The 22,963-nt window shown below is 38.4% G+C and overlaps 1 protein-coding gene and 1 long non-coding RNA gene across 19 annotated transcripts in view; one reads left to right on the top strand and one right to left on the bottom strand.

The window, feature by feature from the left end:
* The window catches only part of ZFHX4 (zinc finger homeobox 4), a 284,051-nt gene that overhangs the window by 250,987 nt on the left and 10,101 nt on the right, over window positions 1-22,963 (bottom strand). For 2 of the 17 annotated variants that reach the window (XM_053249340.1, XM_053249345.1), the window contains exon 2: window positions 17,436-17,579. The exons of 11 other annotated variants lie outside the window; for them this stretch is intronic. The gene's annotated coding sequence lies outside the window, so the exon portion shown is untranslated. Of the gene's footprint in view, window positions 1-17,431; window positions 17,580-17,768; window positions 18,093-21,593; window positions 21,930-22,942; window position 22,963 lie in introns of those variants that run through there. 4 more of the 17 variants (XM_053249346.1, XM_053249341.1, XM_053249349.1 and 1 more) reach the window with 4 other exon arrangements.
* The window catches only part of LOC128324593 (uncharacterized), a 44,073-nt gene continuing 43,304 nt past the window's right edge, over window positions 22,195-22,963 (top strand). For both annotated transcript variants that reach the window (XR_008306962.1, XR_008306961.1), the window contains exon 1: window positions 22,195-22,407. This is a non-coding gene — a long non-coding RNA (uncharacterized LOC128324593). The remainder of the gene's footprint in view (window positions 22,408-22,963) is intronic.

Raw genomic sequence — 22,963 nt, 5'->3', positions numbered from 1 at the left:
GAAATGCATCAAGGGAGGACAGGAAAATATTACAAAGTGTAGCCACTTAAGCAAACTATCAAAAGAGAGAAGTGATCAGTTTAAGATACATTAATAGACTGTCCTAGTGAGAAAATTAATCAGCCTTCATTTTGGTATCTGAGGTGGCTCAAATGATAGACTAATTGCTTCTGAATCAAACATCACCAATCTTAGTGTATAACTGTAATCATTGATGAGCTCCAGGTTAATTATACACATGGAATGCACAGAGTGTTAGAACTCCTTTGAAATAAACTAATCACAAAGAACATAAAAACCTAATAATTTTCTAATTAGTCCAGAAACAGGCTGTTTACCTTTGTACCTGCTAAGTTTGCACTAACAATTTATGTATCTTAGAAGCAGACAACATATTCATAATATTCATAAGGTCTAGCTGAAAGAGTCTACTAAGAAGAAAAAAGAAAACAATCCTGTTTATAACTAAGCATAAGGAAACCCTATGCTAACATTAAATGACTAGTACTCTACCCCAACTTACAAGCCAGGATGCAAATCCAGACAATAACAAAACTGAATGGTAAGCAGTGCACCTGTTTATAAGAACAATAAATAAAAACGCCCTACAGCATTTATCTCTCTGAATTTTCATTTACTCAAGGATGTTTGGATCCAGTCCACAAAGAAATTTCACTACAAATGTGTCATAATATCACATTTGTCAATTCAAGAGTATCCCAAGAATATGCAATGCATACCGGCATGCATGCTGCACCTCAGCTTTGCTTTATATGTATTTAATAATTCCAGACAAATACAAATATGCGTTCAACATTGTCTCATTCCCAAACACTAAGCAGTTCTTCAGCAGCTTCTCCCCTTAGTGAAGACTCTACAGGAACAGCTTAGAGGGGCGGGGATTATATCCACCATCATCTCACTAAATATAAAGCACACAGTCAAACAACAACAACAAATGTTTCTCCAGGTAAATCCTTAGCACCGTCTTGTAATCAAGATTGTATCAACAAAATATATTTCTGACTCTCAAGTTGGAAGAAATGTAAAAGACTATAGGAAAAATGTGCATCAGCTATAACACACAACTTTTATATTTTACCTACTTATGGTACTCAGTGTTATCTTAGGGGATGTTTTGCAGTATGCACTTTAATGGAGAATTAAATATTGGACTGGCTGTATGCATCAAATGCCTGAAGACTTATATCCTTTAGCATCCTCAGTATCAAAGAGAGGGGGCTTTATTTTTATACTGAGGACCATGTACAAAAGTTACAGTGGTTTCCAGGGCAGTAATTATCTACATAGACATAGCTAGCTTATACTAATCCAAAATAGATATTTTCTCCCTCTCAACTATTAGCACAACATAACAAGTTTCAACCCATTTCACAAATTTAATTACTGTGTAAGCTGTTTGCTTTACCACTTTCTTCAAACACTAATAAATGCTCTAAGTCTTCTGCTATCTCAAGCTAAAGTCACCACATAAATAAACAAGAAAGAAAAATCCCTTTTTAAAGTTATCATATAAATACATACCTCCTCATATGCTTAGTATGGTAAATTCTGCCAATAATTCACAAGGCTGATGACTTTGATAATCTAACTCTGTCCACCCCGCAAAAACAAATGGACAACAAACAGAAAACTTAAGTTACTAACTTCTGTATTCCTCCTGGAAATACTGTTCTCTAAACTCTGAGAAACTTAGAGAAATACTGTTCTCTAAGCCAAATTATAAAACCCACCTACATCCAGCTTTCCTGATGAAAAGGGGGTGCTTTTCTGAACAATAGAAGAATTCCTCTGCATTTAGAATGCAGAGTTCCCATTAGAACCAAGAATCAGAAATGCCAGTTTTACCTCTGTTTTTTTAATTGATATTGTCCCAGCCCTCTTCTACGGTCCAGTGAGACAGTGTTTGTGAAATGATTAAAAAGAACGTGATCTGATCAAGAGGATAGAATAATGGGAAAGGAATGCTAGTTTAGCCACAGTGCTAAGTGCTGGGAAAGAAGACCAAGAGACTTCTTAGTCTATTGTTTTTATTCCCTTCTGCTATTTAGACATCTCAGAACACTTTGATTCTTTATTTACTCTGCTAAAAGTTAAAAGGGTTAAAAGTTGCCCACTTACCCCAAAATTTGGGAATAAGTTACAGATCTTTAAAAAAGGAAAATAAATAAAAATCCTTGAATTATATCAAGTTTCCAAAAGGTCATCACTGTCTCTGCTGTGGCCTTTTCCCCATCCCAAATCCTCTATCAATATGTCATAGTGAGTTAGGCAAAGACAAAAGAGAGGCTCAGTGTGAAAACTGCACATATATCTAATCCTGACAAAGCAATGAATAGGCCTTCACAAGTATAATTATACTTGTTTATTTGTTACCACGTACAGAGAGCGATGAAAAAATCCATCAAAGTGGTATTATGCAGACACCAAGAGCTTCTTTTCTTTGGTTGCTAAAGCCACATTGAGGCTTAAATTCCTTATTGTTAAATTCAGAAGAAAAGGGGAGAGAAAAAGATTTTGGTTAGACTTTTTTGCATCAGTTGCTGACAGATCTTTTGTGTACAGCGCTGTATTATTAGATGCATTAGCTAGAGGCTTGCTCCCTCAGCTCCCTCATTTTAGACCATACAGGAATCCATAATTACAAAGTACTGTACACAGTACCTTTTAAACAGGGTGTGGCAGGCATTTGGCTGACCACAAGTTGAACAGATTTAAAAACAGGCCATTTTCTCACAGTTTGAGTATTCAGAATACCCAAACACAGGTAAAATACCTGTTCAAAAGCCATGGGTGAGAATTCTAAGGAAAAGTCAGGGCTTCTAAGCAGAGCCAAACTGCATATAGCTCTATGTAGCATAGAAGGTAGTAGAGAGGAAACTTACCATGCTGCTTCTATAATGGAATTATAGCCTAGGTGCATGTGTGAAGCTCTCTGTATATCCATCTGAAACCTGCTTCCAGCACATGAAGGAAAACCCTTAAGAGTCACCATTGAAGCAACTGCAACATAGTGTGGCAGTTGTAAGATAGAAGGAAAACATTTTTCAGACCAAAAGTACTAAGTAGCCATTACACTCCAACAGACCCTAAATCAAACAGCTTCACAATAGCATGTTTTGAGGGTTCACATTGGGGGAAGGGTGCCAAATAAGCTTTCTTCCGCCCCCCACACATCCTTACAGAACAGAACTATATCAAAGTAAAAGCAATATGCATAGTTAATGTCTTTGTGAACTTTCCAATTTAAAACAGAAAAGCTGTAATTTTTCTTTGCTGGCAATCTGGAAACACTCTGGAGTTAATTACAGCTGATTCGAAGTGAACGACACAAACAAAGACCAGTCTATGTCCAGACAATTATACTGCATTAACCAGCTTAGAGCTTCCTGCTGATGTTTCAGAGCTCTTCTATTACACCCTTCTACCTTCCCAGCACGATAGAAAATGCTTCTGCAAGAAGGAATTAATGAAGAGAACTGCAAAAGAATGTGTGACGACCTCTCCTGACACGGCAAAAACTTTCCACCCATGTCACGACAAAGGGGAGAAGGTAATTAAGTTTGAATAAAGGGATGTAACCAAATATACTATGCACTTAAAACAGCACTTTAAAAAGAAAACTAGAAAAGTTTGCAAACGGCATACTTGACTGGCTATTCAATCACTATATTGTTTCATCTCTTTATCTTTTGTCATCCTCAAAGGCTATCTTTTCAAAATAAAATTATACTTCTATTATAGTGAAATATATGACTGATGAGCTCTTCCCTCCTCTTGAGATGATAGTTTCTTTGTTTTATATCCTGAAAAATCAGTGGGAGAGCATGCATGGTAGCATGATAACAGGCTTTGGAATGTTTAATTTAATTATAACATTGAAATGCAACTGCTTTATTCTTCTGTACCCTCCCCACATTCTCCTCCATTTCCATGAAAATGCAATTGCTCTCCCTTTGGGTCAAGACCAGAAACTCACCACTAATCAAACTACCGTAGAATATGCCTTTTATCTCTGGAGAACCATTATATAACATAGGCCTGATTTCCTATATTATCCCCGAAAACACTTTTGAAGAGTTTGACCTGTGGATTCAGTGTTCAGATTGTGTGACTGTTCCTTCTGATTTATCATGAATATTTCACACTGACGTCACTCTGGACAGGGAATAATAATAATCTCTTTCTCGTGTTGCTGTAGCAGAACTTCTGGTACTGGGGTTTAATTACAAAGGAAGTATAATTACCTAACTTACTGTTGCATATCTGGACAGTATAATTATCTAACCTACTGCTACAAACCTGGACTTCTGAAAACACTTGGTAGATAACACAGAAACTTCCCCCCATTTCTTTCTTTTAGACAAAGGTGCATCTGAATTGCAGTGACCCAGTGAGCTTTAAGCAGTAATCACTTTCCTTTGTCTTATCTATGCAAAGTAGGATTAGAGTTACAATGATGACTGCTTAATCCCTTTGATTTTCCTTTACTAAATAAATATTAATCTACAAATCAATCAAGTCCTTTATTGTAATGCACACAACATACTCTATGAAAGGTTATGTAAATTACAGTCATTTTTATAAGCATGTTCTGAAAAGAGTTCCTTGCTTTCCCTTTTCACCCCCAAATCTCTTATTAGATTTGAAAATTCAAATTAATAATCCTGCCCAACACAAAAGCTTAACCACAGGATCCATTAGGACTTCTTCATTATCTTTTTAAAAGCCACTGCATATCTCATTTTAGGAATTTATTAGTCATATTTACTGTCTGTGTTTATTCACATCTCAGTACCTCCCTCTCTGCAACATCTTAACAGTGTACTCTTTGATTTCAACCAGTATTCGTGTATACTATAGAATACTTAGTGCCATCCAATAATATCTCCATTTACAGAAGTAAGTTCCTTGGAGTTCAATAATACTTACTCTGTCTGGAGTATACAAAAGATCCCAGCCTTATTGAAGTCTGAAAAAGGAATTAAATAAAACTACAAAGTTTACCATTCTACACATTATCGGTCACCTACATTACCAAACCTGCTATCTTAAGCAAATATCAAGAAGTAAGTCCCATTGATTTCTAAGAGACTTGCTTCTGAAAAAATGTGTTCAAGAGAAGTAGAAAAAGCTATCTGTCATGCAGATATGAGGCACTAAATGTTCTGAAACTGATCTAATAAGATAGAGGTTCATGCATTTTATAAATATCACAAATACTTCTATTCAAAAGCATTGTATTCTTATAGTTTGTGTTCGGAAGACAGCAAATTTAACCTAACATACACAAAACAAACAGGAGAAAATACTTTTTAAAGCTTTAATGCTGTCTTAACATCACTGTAGTTGTCTTCTTGAAAGTGATCAATGGGGCAAACTTTTAAACGTTGCCATTTTTTGCTTCATTAGCAATACTGCAGTACTAGATGACTATAGAGAATACCTAATACAGTAGAATATATAGCACAGCTTCAAGTGCAATACATAAGTATAAACAGAGCCTAAAGGCTATAGCACTACCATCCTCGAGCCACAATCCTGTGCAATTGCTATAGAAATGAATGGTTCGTGCTCAATAGAACTTAACACATACAGCTTTGCATTGGACTGGAGCATATTAAACACCTACCCTGTCAATAGAATGGAGTTTTAAACACAGATTAGCCAGTAATAAACCACCTATTTTTCTAGAATAATCTAGTGGCAAATTTGGTTTGGATAGTCAAAGATCAGCTGGGATACTTGTTTTTATTATGCAGAGCCTCTTGTCATTTTTTCAATGCAAGTTAATTTGACTGCTCTGCATAAGTGAAGTGAGCAATTCAGTCATTAACTTTTGTGTTTTAAAATGTATGAACTTTAATTAGTTTTCATTATAAACAAACAAATGTCAGCCATAATTATAAGCTTCTTGGTTTAACTGCATATTATCCCTTTTCAAACAAACTTGATGTCAGACAAATTAAAATCAAGCAGCCAACAATTTTGAGTTGAATTTTACATGATCTGCCAGTAACTTGATTACTTTAACTTCAATATCATTACAGGAAAGGTATTTCAGTAGAAATAATTACAAGAATTCCAACAGGAGACAGGCTTAATTGTATTGATTCAAAAGATGCATGTATATAGGAACCATGTTGAAAGAATAATGTTATATTAAATCTACAGTTACCTTTCTCGCATAAAAAGACAATTTTACACTGATGGCTGGCTGTTGTTATTTTTCTCCCAAAGATACAAAACTAGCTAAAATAATTCTTTAGCCAATCATCTTTAAACTTTAAGCAACAAAATATCAATGCAGAAGAATTTCAAGGCATGAAGACTTGGAGGTTTATTTACTGACTAGTGTATCTATTAAGACTAGGAACAAGTGGAGCTGTCAGGACATAATGAAGGTAAATTATTAGTTAGCAGTGAGGCTGAGCTCTTCTTCAATGCAATAAGAGTTAATTAAAGTTTACCAGAAAACATCAACCAAAGCAGGATGTTGATCAGGTTTCAGCATTAAGTGCAAACAGACAATGGTTGGCAGCAATTAGTACAGCTATCAAATGACATGCAACAATAATTATACATTTAAAACAGCTCAATGTCAGGGAGGGGGGAAAGAAGGAGAACCCAATCAGTCTCCTTTGACTACGCATACTCAAAGAGCAGGAAACAGGTATCAGATATTTCATGTTAACACTTTAAATCAATAGAATCCAACAAAACACAACATACAAGTATGTTATCTGAAAAGGAACAATTCACTTTTCAGGAAATATAAGAAATTTACAGACTACTTCTAAAAAAGGTAAATGCTAGTTAGAGCAAACAAATTACTTTCCTGATGCCCTTCAAAATGATGCACAAGCCAGCAGGCAAGTGCTTGAGGTGAAAAGGCCAGGCCTTGCAACTTTATTCAAAATTTCCACATCAGATGCAAGGTAACATGGTACCTCTAGCTCCTGTTGCTGCAATCATCTGGCACAGAAGGTACAGATGAAACACAAGTCTGAACCCTTGGGAGTACAAAACTGGGCTTGTATCTGCTAGCTCCATTAGTATTAACAAAAGAAACCTATACCAAGGGATAGTAATTTTTACTTTGTAAATGAGCCATATCCCAAGTTCTTGCTGAATGCTCATTTGTTGCCAAATCCCAACAATCAGCATGTGCCTTTCCTCAAAATCAAGCATTCCACAAGCATTTGGGCTTTAAAAGCTAGACAATCCACTTCTATCCTTACTGCTTATAATTCCAATGAAAAACAAGGCAGGACACAGTCCACCTTTATTCCACCTGCTAAAGCTACAACCATGAAGACAAGTCACATTTGGTAAACAGCTTGCTATGAAGCCAAACCTTTGCACAGCCCTAGTAAGTGAGATCAGCCAAAAACACTTTGGTTCCTCAGGTAGAAAATCTAATATGAGACACAATCCATCAGGAAGTTCTATGCAAACTGGACTGAAATAAATGGGAGAACTTTTCAGTGGATTGTGCCTCAGAGGTCTGATCTGATCATTTCCCACAGATTTCCCACTCTGCCTTAATCGCACCCCAAATCCGTGACCCAAGGCCCTTCAAAATGATGCACCCCAAACCCGTGACCCAAGCCTCCCTGTTCTGAATGGAAGGAGTGCCTCTGTTAATAAAGAGATACAAACAGCTGGCATATTAATTTAGAAAATAATCTCAGGTACTGAGTCAAATATGGAACTGTCCCAGAAGATTTGCTATTTTTATTGTTCTGTTAGAAACCCTTTTGGAGAGACACAAGATAGACATCTTTTCAATAAATAAACAAAAGACCATAACATTATATAATTGCTCCCAAAGGCGTAAGCCGCTAGTGTTTAATTTATTAGGACTGAGAACCACACCTTTGGCCCCAATCTGAAATACAAGACCCATTTTCCATTTTCATTGTCTGCCTTCTTTCTGCTTTTTCTGTGTCTTTCTTGTCCTCTTTTTCTCCCTCTGCTCTTTTGCTCCTTCTCTTAAAAAAAAAAACCCTTAACAACCAAAAAAGGAGGAGAAAATAGTAGTGGTGTCACTTGTATGAAAGAAGAACAGAGGGGAGGACAGCACCATAGAACCAGAAGAGTAAAGGAAGGACATGTCTCAAGCTGATACTAGGAAACAGTAATTTGTTTTGTAAAGACTGTCCAGTGTGTATTCTTTTGACTGAGCGGGTGTACTTGAGTAAGGCACATCAACACGTTTTGCCCCCAAGGAAGGCCTATGGTCAAAATGCCCAAAGAAGGTTGGGCATTCTTTATAGTATAAATTACTGCTTTCTAGCAACAGCTTGAGGCCACCTCTTCGTTTAGTCTTCTGCCATGTGTGCAACCCAATTCACATCAGGGTGCAAGTCATTTGTAGGTCCTGGCCCACCACTGAAGACCAATAACTTAAGCTACAAATTAATGTCATCTGTTGCAAGTTAGCAAAAAGACTATTTTCTATAAATTTCAAGTAGTTTTAATGTTTAAGAACTGCTAAGCACAACGTTATAACAAGATAAGTAGAAGACCGGGTGTTCTCTATGATCCCTGACTTTCAATTCAGACAATTCTTTTATATTCTCTAAGCACTTCAACATTTTAGAGCAGGAAATGGTAATGATCCTAAGCCTTTAGGGTCTTGACATGAATGAGGACAATCATATAATGTCAGCTTGTGCTGGTAAAACCAGCACACCATTCGCATGTAATGCAGCACATCTGCATGTAATATGGAACCGCGGGTCAATGGAACCACGGCTCCATGCCCCCCTCTCGTGGCTCTCCTGTCCTAATTCGGATGTAATTAAGAGAGTCCTCTTTGCAGTCAACAAGACTGCAGAAGAGAGGGGGGGAGCTGTCTGTGTGGCTGTGTGGGAGCTGGCTTCCTCCTTGACTGAAGGACAGCCCACACAGCCAGTCACACTGGAGTTGAGGGAGGAGCTTTCTCCCTCAACACCGGTTCCAGGGGATGCAGTCTGAGATTCCACATTAAGACATACCTCAAGCTACATCCAACTTCAGGTCGCTGCGACAAAACTCACTGCAACCTGAGGGTTCAGATTGGAGTTCCAAATCTGAACTCTAGTTTTGTTGCCGTGCCAAACCGGATTTCCCGCATTCGGATGTAATGTCTGCAGAATTGCTGGCCCATTCAACTGCGGTTCTGCCTTATGTGCAAATGCGGCAGTTCTTTCAATTCAGCCCTAAGAACATACATGGTAAGTGGAACCAAATTGTCACAGATGTTCAACAGGTCAGCTACATGAAAAACCATTGTTGACAGTTTCACCATCCCAGCTCCGCAATAGGAGTTTCACTTCTCTGCCCCCAACAGGGTACCTAGCAGCTAAACAAATACTGCAAATAACTGCGGAAGAAGAAAATATGCCTACACACTCAAAAGAATGCTCTGCAGTTCTGAATGTACAACAATGCATGTCTCCAAAACTGTGCCACAGTGTTCCTACAAACAAGTCATTACCAGTGATTATCTGAACTGCTTTTTTTTTTTAAATGAAAAATTATAATGTTGGGCCTAATTTAAATTATAAACTTTGGGCCTAATTTTGGGCAAGAAATTCACGTTAGCCAGAGAAAGCAGTAGTATGTGGAGAGTTGCTTCAAACTTTTAAACAGCAAAAAGGAAATCCAAGTGACTTGTGCTTCTTCTTTCCCTGCTTGTGCTATGTCATAGGAAGAAAAATTGATCTCCCCTGCTGCTTTGTTGCAACATGCAAATCAGCCTTAAGATGACCATTCTCTTGGCTATATAGGAAAGGAATACACTCTTCACTGGAGTCAGATGAAATATGGTTTCCAGTACAAAGAAGAGGACCTTCATTATGGAAGTGTTTAGATACTGTTCATTAAACATTCAGAGAGAAGAAGGATCCACAGGAAGGATTGCTAACTTGGAGCCTAGTTCTATTTAGCTCTGATGGTCTTTTGTCCCAAATTGTACCCATATAACTCCCAACTGAATGATGAAAATTCAGTAAGGTGCAGTTTCTCAAATGTCAAAGATCCTATATTTTAACATTGTAGTGATAGTATAGAGTCAAACAAAGCAGCTACTAATCCACCTTAGAAACATATGATGTTGGATACTAATCATAGTTTTTACTGGAACATGTGTTTATTTGCACCACTAAACTTAGTTTAATTTTGGCTCACTGCAAAATTTAAATGCCTCACTGTTTTATACTTATTGCTGCAGCCGAAGGCTCTGTGACAGAAGTGGTCCCTTCTCTACACCCCTCCCCCTCCCACCACACACACACCCACACACCAAACTTCATTTTCCCAACTAATTCTGTTATGCTAGGGATTTGTGCACAGAGTTAGCTAATCCCAGTATTTCCCTAGAGCTGCATTTAAGCTATGGCCCACTCCCAGCACAAAAGTGTCTCAAAAGCCCTTTCGCCCCCTTCAGCACTCATACGCTCATTGGTCCTGACATTTTCACTTCAGTCATGACAAATGAGCTGATAGCTGTGATCAGATTGCACACAAGTACTGCTTTATCTAAAGACATATCATTAACTCTCATCACTATCTTCCAATATGACTCTTCTTTTGTTTAATTTGTTGTAAAAATCCAAGTCAGTTTTAAAGCATCTGAACTACAAATAAACATCGCTAAATAAAAAAGGGCAAATTTGGACAGGATCAGAACATGACTACCACTAATGAAATGTTTCCCAAGGGACTTGAGTAACTGTACTCAACCTCTGCCCTAGTGCAAACATGCCAGTTGAAATTCTTCTAAAGGTCCCTTCCCCCATGGTGGATTGCTAGCACTAGTGTACCATTTTTAGAGAAACATAAATAAAGTACAGCAATCAAACATGCCTAATAAATTAGGAAACTAATTTGTGTCTCTTGGGAGGCCACAATCTATCCTTTTGTAATGTAACTTAACATCAATCTGCATTTTCTACAGGTAAGATTTTTTTACTCGTTTTAGTGAAATCAGTTCATTTTTCTAATTTTCAATAAATCCCACTAAAGCTAAACTATTCTGAAAGAAAATCACTGAGTTCATCTTGAACAATAAAGGCAGAAGAACCTGAATTCCAGTTACACGGTTCCCATTTAATCAAGAAGCTCTGCAAAGTATATTATTTGTTGTAACTTCTAGCAATTCATCCGAGAATAAACACAGAGGCAGAGTCAACTGTAACACAACAGATCTTGGGAATGGAGGTCATGCTTTGAGGTAAAGTGTTATTCACTTCTGGACCATGCAAGAAGCTCTTTATTCCTGTTCTTATTGGAATCAGTTCCCCTTACTAGAGCAAGAACAAAGCCAAGTGCTCATGTGAGGTTTATGAATAAATCAGAGGTGAGCCACTTTAAGTGCTGCTGTGATTTTCTTGTTGACAGTGAGCACTTAAACAGGCTTCTAGGACCAGCAACCCCTGGCAAATCTTAATAGTTCCTAATCTTCACCCTGCTTCATTTCAGGCAAGAAGTGACCCGCTCAATTTTTTCTCAAGTCTTCACCTCTTGGATAACTTTTGTGCCACCTTCCCAGAAGCAGGACTGTCCCATTTCAAGTGTCTAGCCTACATAAATAATGCAGATCATACATCTATTTTCCACAGGAAACCAACAACAAACAGCTCATATAATTAGCAATTGCACTACTTCATTACTGATACAGAAAACACAGTTCATAAAACAGCAGCATATGAACAGTATTGTAAACCAAGAATATAAATCCTTTTAAAGTAATACTGCCCATTGTATTTAAAATCTGATTCAGCATCACAACAACACAATAGTTTAAATAACCAAAAACAAAAAGTTAGGGGAAACACCAATTTGTAGAAAGTAATTATTAACTTATCGCAAAAAACCTAGGCCAAGCCATTGCTACATGCCAGAAAATGTGTACAAATGATCTGAGCCTTTTTATGATATTTGAAAAAAACTCTGAAGTTTAGATATCTTGGTTGGTGTATGTGTGTTGCACATGTCACAGTACAAGCCTATGCACATCTACTCAGGATCAAACTAGATGTGCACAACAATGTATGCTAAAGAGGCATTCTTCCAACCAGAAGTACCTCTTCTTTCATCCAAAACAACCACAGAGGCCATATTCTGTTTTGAGCTGTGGCATGTGAAGTGGGCCGGGGGTTAACACATTCCCTTCATGCCATTTCCCCATTAAAAACTGTCCCCAAAGTGATTATTTACCACCAAAGGAGATATTTCCTTCAAACAGCTGCTTCAAGCACAAGCAGCCATGGGGGGAGGTGATTTTCAGCAGGAAAATGGCCTCAGGGGAAAGAGTCAAAGTCCTTCTCCTTCCTGTAATCAGGATTAGACTACCCTGCAGCTGTTTTGGGTGAAAGGAAAGGCTCATCCAGTTGGAAACACGCCTCTTTAGCACACATTTGAGTGCACATATAGTTTGACCCAAGCAAACCCAACTGTGTTCAATGGGATTTATGAATATGGCGAATATTTATATACCACTTTTCAACAAAAGTTCCAGAAGCATTTTACATTGAAATAAATAAATAAATAAATAAATAAATAAATAAATAAATAAATAAATAAATAAATAAATAAAATGGCTTCCTGTCTACAAGACTGCAGAGTTCATCACTACCTTAATGAATTGACACACATACTGTTTATACTGTAAAGTTACACCTACAGCATGTAGCATTAGAACTTGTATTTCTCAAAGGTTTTATACACATGCAGCAAATGGACCATCCCATAACTTTGGCCCACAAGATTCTACAAACTTAACGACATTGAGGCCAAATAGAAATTGAATGGAGGCTCTAGCAAGATTTCAGTTAAAGTAACATGATCAAAACCTATTCAATCAACTATAGGACTTTAGCTCAGAACCCACACTTCAAGAAATGCTGCCAGATCAAAGATTTAAAATACAAGAATACCATGCATGTCCTGCTTCTTCCACAGAGTGCTATAGTCCCGAGAAATAAGGGCACCAAGCTGTATCCTATAGCACATTGTGTTGTGGAATAAGAACATGATGTCTGACACCATTTGTATCTCAAGGAGACAATGCACTTTCACTATTTGACCTAGTATGTCTGCCCTCACTACCACACTTTCTCCTAGTTTGAACAACCAAACAGCTCTAGAAAACATAGGCTTTCTTTGTTGTTCTGGGTCCTTTAGTCCCTTGACCTCAAATTGGATACAAAAAGGGAGATCCTACTCTTGAAGTCTTAAAAAAATAAAACAGTGGGATCTAGGGTCGCAAACTTTTTACAAGCGCTGTTTCTCTGCCTTTCACAGCAATCTGTAATGCCGTAATTAAGCAAGCGATGTTTTTCCTCATCACTTCCTCTCTGTGCCAGGAAAGGTTTCACCTTCTTAACTTCTGTATGCCTGTCTGATCTTAAACAAAATAAAACAAAACTGGACAAAAGTACAGAAGCTAGCAACCCTAGTAGGGTTGAAGCCACCAAAAGCAATCTAGTCTTACACTGCTGCTATCTCAGATTGCAAAAACCTATTGCTAGCAGGTGACTTGTCACCTTACATTAGAGGACTTACATTCTGAGGGGGCCTCAGTGGCTAGAAAAAGGCTTTGAGATCATTTTCTGATTTACTGGTGGGTGAAAAGTAAACCACTTTCACTTTGCTGTTTCACAAATAACATGTTTATAGTGTTTGTTTATAGTGTTTTGCTTTTTTCAGTACTGCTAAACCATCTCTTTAGAAATACCTCAATTTGGATATTTTGCCCTGCCAATTAAATTTTTTATTCTATTGTCATTTATTCTAGGTTTATACCAACTGAACTGAGTTCATAGCTGGAGAAGCAGTTGATTTTAGTCCATCTCTCAGAACTAAAGCATATATAATTTTGTCTTGGTTAAATAACAAAGTATTTTTTCATGTGTCCTAAATACCACAGGTTGTTTTTTCAGCGCACATATGCACTGCCTCTGTCATATATATGATACATGTCTATCCAGCATCCACATAGTCCATGATATATGACTCCTATGTGCACTATTTAGAACACAAAGAATCAAACAAAACATGAGCCTAAACTTAGACCAAGCCTTACCTGCACCCTTTACACAACAGCACCTGAACCTTTATTTGAAAGTCTCTGTTGAATTTGAACTAGAACAGCAGGTGAAGAACAAAGTCAGATTACCAATTCAAAACAGTATTTGCCTAAGAATTAATTGGTGGTTCATTGACTGACCGAAACCACAATGAATCCGGAGCACATAAAATGAACCTGGAAAGATAGGTATACACTTTGGTTTCTAAACTTGGAAGCAAAAGGGAGGTTGAAGGCCTATGTTTTAAGCCTGCAGTCCACAGTCATAGACCTGAAGATAAACAGCCTGGTGGCAGAACAAGCTAGAGGACAACATTTCTGCACACCGCAGAGTTGCCTCCCCCCATGTCCCAGTTCACATTCCATATCTGTAGATCTTAAAGCTGATGTTGAAACTTTTCTTTCTAACCTTTGACCTAAAGGCCAGCATATGCATAGCTGATTATTAAGAAACAGCCTCCCCACCCAGTGTCCAAACTGTGAGGTGGGAAACTCTAAAGACAGAGAGAGACTGACAATATGGAGGATAATATGAGCATGAGAGTGTAATTTAATTTTAACTGTATATATTGTCTATCCCATCTTTCTGTTTCAAATAATAATGCATTTCCTCTATGTTCCTATTTCCCTTCTCCCTATGTTTCTGCTATGTTTCAGCTGTATAGGTTGTGGGATTTTGTGGTTAGGTATGGTTATTCATCAAGTGAAGATAAAATTTCACAGCTTTATGAATCATTTTATTACATATGCAAATCCACATCATTATGTGAATAATATTTAAATCTTCCTGCAGCTATCTGATGCAGGATGTATATTTAAATCTTCCTGCATACACCAGGGGTACCAAACGTTTACAGTTATGAAAAGAAATCAAACTAGAAACTTCTATCACAGCTGAACCACAGCTGGAACTGAACCTGAAAATATAATCGGTTTCTGGTGCAGAACATTTAACCAAAGTGCATCTTTATTAAGAACCATGCACAAGGTTCTTTTCAATAGATAGATAGATAGAATCAATCAATCAGTCAGTCAGTCAATCAATCTGGTTTCTGATCTGTCTTTTTGTCTGGGTCTGGCCTCTTAACTCAGATGTTGCCCTTAAAGATAGTCATATGTTTTTATCTAAAGCTATAATCTGTACACTATTGACCTGAAGACACTAACATCTTCCAGGGAACTGGTATAGCCAATCAGGTCAATATGACAGCCAGAAATATGGTATGTCTGCCTGCAGATTTTAAATAGTTCCCAAGCTTAACAAAAGTAAATAAACTGTATAACAGACAGATTACTTTACCTTTTTCAAAAACAATGAAAGCTGATTGAGAGTGAAATATGCATACAAGTGTGTCTTTAAATGGTAAGTTTACTTCGCCCAAAAAAGAGAGTTCAACCATTCCTCAACAGTATGCCTTTTTCTTAATATTTTGTTTAAAATCTCCCCCTAGACAAGCTCTAGCATTCCAAACTTTTATGAGTGCAAACTTATTATAGCAAGAGGAACAAACAGGACTTATGAGAACACTGGAATAATAACATCACAGAATGTGCCTATTACACAAGACTGTAATACATCCATATTAATGGACAAATCCTAAGCTTTTTTATATAGCAAAACAAATATGTATTTCCCCTCTTCTGTACAGATTGCAAGACTTAGATCTACGAAGACTATTTCATCTGGCCATTTAATCATTTCACACACACACCATTGCTATACTATTAATAATCCAACAAAACCTAAGCATATATAGCAACATGTAAAGCCTGTTGAACTTAGAGGCTTACTTTCTGAGTAAACATGCTCAGAATCAGACTGTAAGTAAAGTAATACTAGTTAGGACCGCCAAACAAGTGTCCACATTTTTTTTCAACTTTCACAGCAGAATTAAACATAGAAGTGTTTAACGTTCAGCTGGTATCTCACTGTCTAGAATCTCATGCAGCCCAATCCTATGCCTGTTTCCTCAGAAGTAAGCCTCACTGAATTCAGTAGAGTTACCGCCACATAGGTGAACATGAAACTGAAGCATAATTTTCTGCATTTGAGGAACCTGGGATCCTGCCTGTTCAGTAAGAATGCGGACATCACATAAACCACCATTATCCCAGGTGTTACCCAGTTTTGCAATGGTTGGAAAACTGCCAGTTACATCACATGTTGCTTGCTTAACGATATACATTAATTTATTTTTAAAACTAACATCCCCCCCCCCGCAAAAAAAGGTCTCAATACTTACTTTGCACTTCTATTCTGCATACAAGTTTATTATTATTTTAAGATGGGTTTTAAATGTTTACAAACATTGGCAATAGCAATAAACGTTTCCAAAATCATAAAGAATGTCTCTGACACTAGTCTACAATGTGAAGCCTTTATGACGCATCACAGATAAAACCTCTGACTATAATTCCATGTTAAGCTGTCAACTTTCTATCATTTACAAATATTTACTTCTTCGTTTGTAGATGTACACATCGTCTACCAAACGTTACTTGCATACAAGATTAAAATGACACACAGAAACAATGTGCAACCTGTCTTAACACATAGAGAAAGTTGCTATATGCTAGATTCAGAAGTGTTTTCTATGATGAGTACAAATTCAATTACAGCAATCGAAAAACTGCAAAAATAGCACAACGTAAACATGCAGACAGATAAATCATGATTTCTCCACACTGCATCCGATTTACATATGTACTGTGGAACCATTTTTAGTTTTAAAAATGGATTAACACTTAGGCTATTTTAACTGTCCCAGTTACAGTTGAGAACACATAATTAGAAGCACAGATCACATTGTCAACAGCTAACCAATTACAGTCAAAGCTTTAGGCCTCCTCCTGGTCCCATTTAAGTCAATAGATATTTTATCATTGACTTTGGTAGGAGTAGGGACCGGGTCCTTAGTGACATGACTTATGACTCTACTGTAAACATACCAAGAACTGAACCACTAAAGCACACTGAGTCTCATTACTCTAATCTCCTTCTAAATTATATTTTATCAATTGTCAGAATCAAACTGATACAACCACAGTTTTGTATTATAAAATGGTGATCAACTACTTAATTCATAGTTCATGCAGTCAAAATCTAGATTTTTAAACACAGACACACCAATTAAAACTGCTATTAACTTAAAAAAATTATACCGGTTAATAGCAAGATCAATGAGCTTAGTTGATTATCTTCTTGATATACACATTCCACTTATTTTAAAAAATAATGTTTCACCTTTGCCCCCTCCCCACAAGCAAAGCACTGAGAAGAGTCGATACTCAATAGTCAATATTTGATTAGTCTGTAATGTTTCTACTACATACCAACCTGTGTCTATCATCTTCTAGCTGCACCAATATCATACATATTCATCAGCATGATGATGGAAATTCAAGGCATCTTATAAAGTTGCTGAAATCTGAGCTTCTGCTTGTTTTCTCAAGTCTTGGACAAACATAACTTTAGGGAGAGCTGAGCAGAGGCATAAAGAAAGAGAAGCTTGCATTTTCATCTTCCTTTCATCTTAGTCATTCAGTCAACCATTCAGTGCCCTATTCAGCAGAGCTTTTCATTATGCAAAAAAATGCTAATCCTTTCCGATGCTTTCACACTTGTATAAACCCCCATTCCTTCCACTGAAAAGCAATTATATCAGTTTACCTTTCTGTCAAAAACAGGATTAATATTCCAAAACCTGAATCTCCTTTGTTTTTCTATCTTTTGCTTTAGGAAAGTAGAGATTATTAGAGGACGTTTTCCTTAGAGCAAGAATACATTATTTTAAATATGATTCTGTTAAGCCAAAGAAGAAAAGGGGAGTGGGGAGGAGAGAGAGAGAGAGAGAGAGAGAGAAAGGAGGGGTGGGGGGAGAACTTCAGTTGCTGCGGAAACTCCTTTCAGTGACAGAACTGACCTTCCCTTTGCAGAGGCCTGAACAGAATGAGCCTCACTCTGGTCTATTAATCAGAAACAAATTATGAAAGAATGTGGCTGGACTGGTTGACACTATCCTGTCTTGGGAGACTCAGTAACAGCCTAGTAACAATGTCCTCTTCATGGGTAATGAACAGCCATGACAAATGGGGGCTGAGAAACTATTTATTTGCATATGCAAATTATCACACAAAGGAAACATGTACAAACAAGTGTCATTGTAAGGTGGATTAGGCAAACAACGCTTTCTTTTTAGGATACTCTGCAGCCCAGAACATTAGTCAGCACAATTAAACCAGTCTCCATGGAGACTAATGAAATTTCACCATGGTATGAGTTAAATTAGATAGCTAGTTATGTGTTTCCACAATCCAACTCGAAATCCATTATTGTTTCAGAACAATACAACAATTGTGCCAGGCTGATCTTTGCCAGCTCAACAAGCTCCTACATTGACAATTTGCATATGTTAATACAATTAAGCACTAATTACATGAAACCTGTACATTTCACATGCACTTTCCCTGGGCACTTTTCATTTTGAACCTTGGCCAAGTCTTTAACCCTTTGAATTATTTGGAAGCAGGGAAGCTCTGCCTTGTGGGCACAGCCCCAAGGCAGATGCAGGAAAAGCTCTTCATTTATAAATACAAAGCTTAACCTGGCTTCTCATATTTCCATCAACAAAGCTCGAAAATATTTTCAGCTATGTTGGGAGAGGGGGACTATTCAAAGCCCCAGTCTTGCTACTTTTTAAAATATATGAAAGCACTCAAGAATAAATAAAATGTTACAGATACGTTTATTGTCACTGTCATATCTTGAAACTTAAAAATGGTTAAAAACACACACACACACAAACCACCACCCAGTGCTATGACAGCAATAATTTTTTTTTTAAAAAGGCAGTGGTGGGGGGGAAGAAGAGCAGCCAGGAACTAATGAGCTTTACATAAATATATGCTGAAGCAATTAAGCAGTGTTAATTACTATGACAGCAGTTAATTGAATATAATTAGATATTTTAAGCCACTGACTAAGGCACAGTTAAGATTAATTTTATTGAGATTAATTGTAAATAAGAATAGATTAACTGTGTTTTGACAGGCAAGCAGCAGAGCAGGAATCAGCACAGACTCCCAAAATCATATATTATTTTAATGTCAAACCTCAGAATCATCTCCTCAATAAACATGACTTTTCAAACCCAAACAGACAGCATTCTTGAAGAAAAACAAACAGCTTGCAGAGATTAAAGAGCCTTTTGTCCTTTTTTTCATGTGCATTTCTTTTAGCAGACTAAATTAAGCAAGTACGTTTTTAGGAAGGAACATTTCACACTGAATGGAAAAAATGTTCTATCACATATGAAATCCATGCAGCTGTGTGGAACTTGGTCCAGATGGTCTAAGCCTATAAAACACCATCAAAATGATAGGCAGTGAGGCCTTCCCAATATGTGATAGAGTCACAACCTTGTATGTGACCTAAATTTTCTTCCATGCATGGTTTTCTCCTTGATCAAGTGTCTTTCCATTTTTAACTAATCATGAATATTCAAAAGACTGCTCTTAATAAAACACTAGCAATGCACATCTACTTCAAAAGAACAAAATCTCAGTAAAAGGACCCTTTGCTTAATCAATACATACAATGCAAGCAATGCCATTCAGACCCAATAGTAGACTTTTTATATCACTTATGTTAAGCAGATTTAAATGCTTATTTTTAGACATCTTCAAAGAAAAGCTAAAGCATACTCACTGCAAAATAATCCAAGCATGCTGTTTTGTTTTGTTTTAAGTATAAGAATGCTAACAAACCACTAACAGGAAAGGAGTCCCAATTGATTTCAAAATAAATCAATAAGTGATTAACACAACATTTTTAAAGCAGCACAATGCATGTATCATATACATGTGTGTATTTATATATATATTCAATGCCTTTTTAGCTCTAAATTGAAAAAAGACTTTACGGTATTGCGCATGCCCCTACATTGACTATCAACTTCTTTGCAATGCCTTACGTCTTTTAGAATGAAAATCCAAAAATGGTCTGTGAAACAAGGCTACAACAAGCCATTCTGCAGTGAAAGATTTTAAATCATCCAGCCTCTTCTAATAGACTTGAGACTTATTGAGGTAGAAACCATAAAAAATGAAGAAGGGAAATTTAATCCCTGAAATATTGATTTGCACATTAATATCATATAGGCAGAGGGCAATTTGGCTTCATGGAAATGACACATTGTCGACCCTTGGTGAAGTCAGAGCCAATCTAACTGCTGAACATGTCTGAATCTCAAGAGTTATTAAGGGCTTCCCTTCTTGCCTATATGACTTTTCTCCAGCCTACCAATGCAATCTTAAATGTATTATCTTTAAGAAATAATTGTAAAACCTCAGGGGTTTTCCAGTTAATGGAAGGAAGGCTAAACCACATCAGATTCTGAAATGCAACATTAAACCCTTGCAATCAACAAAACCACCTCAATTCTCATCCATCCAGTGCAGGATCTAATACTGTTATTAAAGATAATCAAATTTCATTGTGTAAATTTAGGCTCATGGTCAGAATGGAAACAGTAAATTCTGCAATATTAAACAGTGATTTTCTCAGCACTTCTTTACATGATTCCTACTAGTGAACAATAAAATATGTTGCCTTTAAAAACAAAACAAAAAAGAAATAGAATCTTACATCTATTGTGAAAGATAGAAGCACATCTATTCCCTACCCCTTGCATTTTAGAAACAAGCCAGTATCATTCCTAAGCCTCCCAAGCAGGTACTACCACTATTGCTATTGTGACTTATACATATGGTTTACTTGACCTTTCTTTGTTCTTTGAGTAGATTTCACTTTTGAAGATTTACGACTATTCCCCTCTATTTAATTGACCCTATTTGTTTATTACCATAAAAAGGAAAACAACTGAATACATGTTTACGTTGCAGAAACCCTTCCAAGCCCAAGGCAATGCCCATAGGATGCTACAGCCACAGTGTGTGGATCCTACAGTATGAATATTCAGCCAGGCTCACTGAATAATCCGAATGAGCCCCAGCACTCAAGCCAGGTGCAAGAGGTTAAAACAGCTGGCTAGCCATCTTTCATGTCGGTGTGCCTTCCTGCCGCCTGAAACAGCAAACCTTGAAAGCTAGCAGATATTTCCTGCACCCACCCACCCCCACAACTGACTGTTTGGTATTTTATTTTTTGCTGGTGGCTTGGCTGCAAGGATGGATTTTACAATTGCAGTTTCTACAATTGTATTCTGGTTTTGTAGGATCCCATAGACGAGGAGAAAAGGCAACTCCTCCGAAGTAGCAAGTTGAATAGGAAATGGAACAATCATGTCTAAAAGATCCCTTTTCTTTTCTCCTCCAACCCTCCAGACCTGTTTATTTTAACAGCCTTTTCCACTGTCCCTCCCCTTCCCATCTAGCCTTTAAAAAGCAAAGTCCTTTCTCGCTCGCCTTGTTCTGTCAGTTTTGTCAGTAAATAGAAAGTAAAACAAGGGTTGATGGCACTGAGAGTGTTACATACCCAGACTGTGTTTTTGCATTGCTCTCAATGGAAGCGATCGATGCCCATGTCACAGTGGTGTCCCAATCGCAGCCAAGTCTCTGCCTCAATCTAACCAACAACAGGCAGGGCTTCCAAGGCTGCTGCTCACTACCTCTTCCTTCCTTCCATCCATCCACTTAGACATCCACCAAACTCTCAAAGAGAGAATAAAACTACAATCTGCTCCAACCACCGCTCCTAAGAACCGAGCCACTGGAAATCCTTCCAAAGGGGAATCACCATTGCAAATATAAGAGATATTTATCCACCTTCAACATCATCAACCCTATCCTTTTTTTTTCCTCCTCTGTCTCTCTCTCCCTCTCCTCTGCCAGCTACCTGATCCTTGATTAAAAATGGAACAGGGTTAATAATAATATGAAAAAAAGGCGATCGGAATGGAGGAGAGGAAATGCAACTGTCAGATAGAGGGATAGTCAGACTTCCTGGGTGACCCTGGCGGGGTCTGGCTCAATGTAAATCCACCATCTTCAGCCTGGCAAGTTGTCTTTGGGTTGAGAGGCTTTTTTGGGGGGGGGGGTAGTGGGGAGGGCGGGAGGGGGGTGTTATGTTTGCGATGTATGCCTTGGTACCTAAGGTGGAAGAAGAGGAGGAGGAGGAGGAGAACAGGAGGAGGAGGAGGAGGAGGGTGTGTGTTATTGAATGGGAGCGAAAAAGCCTCCTCGGGACGGCGCGGAGGCTGAACCCGGCTCGCTGAGCCTCCTCTCTCGGCTGGGCCCAGAGCCCCCAGCAGCCGATGAGACCGAGACCCCCCTCCCCCTCTGGCTGGCAGGTAACAAAAGAAATACATAAGCGTGTATGGGGGGGCTGAGGGGTAGGGCTGGGTTGCAGGAGAGGGGGGTGGGCAAGGGAAGGGGGCAGAAGGAGCCATCAGCTGGGGCATCGGCGGGGGAAAAGTTTCCGATCGCCAGGTTTGCAGGCGACCGCAAGGCTGGAAAGGCAGGCAAGCAGGCAGGGAAAGCAGGGTCGCGCCTGCTGCTGCTGCTGCCATTAGCCGCCGCCGCCGCCGCCGCGCTGTAAGGGATGCACTGGAGGAGAGCAGTGAGAGAGCCGATCCCCCGAGCCGCTGCCTTCGGACCGGGGGCGGGCTGGGCTCGCACAGCCCGCGCGGGAAAGAACGAAATAAGACCGGGCACGGGCGGGTGGGGGGTAGCAAAGAAAAGCTTGGCAGGAGTCCGAGTAAAAGCACGCCGGAGCCCGAGGCGGGCAGAAGCGGGGGGGGGGGAGCCTGCTGCTGCCTGCTCACAAAGGGAAGCGCTGCGCGAAGCTTCCCGGCCAGCCCCGGCAGGCAGCGGCCAGAACAGCACCTCCGGCCAGCCAGCGAGGCA

The sequence above is a fragment of the Hemicordylus capensis genome, chromosome 4 (genome assembly GCF_027244095.1).
Source record: "Hemicordylus capensis ecotype Gifberg chromosome 4, rHemCap1.1.pri, whole genome shotgun sequence".
Lineage (NCBI taxonomy): Eukaryota > Metazoa > Chordata > Lepidosauria > Squamata > Cordylidae > Hemicordylus > Hemicordylus capensis.
This window is presented reverse-complemented; position numbering and strand designations above follow the sequence as displayed.